The sequence below is a fragment of the Dasypus novemcinctus genome, chromosome 1 (genome assembly GCF_030445035.2).
Source record: "Dasypus novemcinctus isolate mDasNov1 chromosome 1, mDasNov1.1.hap2, whole genome shotgun sequence".
Lineage (NCBI taxonomy): Eukaryota > Metazoa > Chordata > Mammalia > Cingulata > Dasypodidae > Dasypus > Dasypus novemcinctus.
Genome location: NC_080673.1, coordinates 159,748,429 through 159,749,534, shown reverse-complemented (window position 1 = coordinate 159,749,534; position 1,106 = coordinate 159,748,429). Strand labels below are relative to the sequence as shown.

At 37.2% G+C, this 1,106-nt stretch overlaps 1 non-coding gene across 1 annotated transcript; it reads right to left on the bottom strand.

Moving 5' to 3' along the window:
- Window positions 1-445: 445 nt before the first annotated feature.
- Window positions 446-552, bottom strand: LOC111764158 (U6 spliceosomal RNA). The gene has a single exon (XR_002796845.2). It is a non-coding gene; the product is annotated as a U6 spliceosomal RNA (small nuclear RNA).
- Between the last annotated feature and the right edge of the window lie 554 nt (window positions 553-1,106).

Sequence of the window (1,106 nt, the reverse complement as noted above, 5' to 3'; positions counted from 1 at the left end):
GGAAGAACTGGAAGAATCAGCTAGAACAAGGAAGAAAAAGTTGAGAACTTCACCATGTGACAGAAAAGCCAAGATCCAGGTATTGCCAGCCCCCCAGAGCACTAATGATCCCATAGGGGAGGAAGGGGGTGGGGGAGAAAAGCAAGCTTTCCATTCTCTGAAATTGTGAGAAAATAAATTCCCATTGTTTAAGTCAACCCATTGTGCGGTATTTGTCAAAGCAACCAGGAAACTAAGAGAACAACTAAAGAAGCACCACTATCTTGTTTCTTACCTCCTGTTAGATCTCTCTATCCCTAGTAAGCTCCTTTAACCCAGTGGCAATTAATTCTTGATCCTGTACTTTAAAACAGTGGTCACCAAAGTTTCTTTTACAAAGTGTCAGATAGCATATATTTTAGAATTCACAGGGTATATAGTCTTTTTTTTTTTACTTTGAGAAGGAAAAAATATGGAATGCTTCATGACTTTCCATGTCATCCTTGTGCAGGGACCATGCTAATCCTCTTTGTGTCGTTCCAATTTTAGTATATGTGCTGCCGAAGTGAGTACTATATAGTCTTTGGCACAACCACTCCACTGTGTTGTTGTATCACAAAAACAGCCATAGACAATACTTAAACAAATGAATGTTACCATGATCTAAGAAAACTAAAAGAGACAGAGATCCTGATTTGTTTTGTAGGCTAGAGTTTACTGACCCCAATTTTCAAGAATTTATATATGAATATATCACTTTTCTTATGTAATTGAGCATCAAAGTTCTCAAACCCTGTGTGACTTTTAGGAATTTTGCTCAGCTCTAAATAAAGAACTGTCTAGAACCACCTCACAAAAGAGTGGTCTAAATTAGCAAGGGTCTTTAATTTATCACATAGCAAAAAGTTCAGAGGAGGTCGATCAGTACTAATACATTGGCTCAAATATTCGTTATGTACACAGACCTCTTGTCTTTCTGCTTTGCAAACCTTAGAATTGGCTATTTGTCCTCATAATCATAAGATGGCTCCTGCATTTCAAGGTACCATATCTATTTCCTAAGTTGGAAGAAAGTGGAAGGGTCATAGGAAAATATACATGCTTATTTGAATCTGTCTACTTTTTTT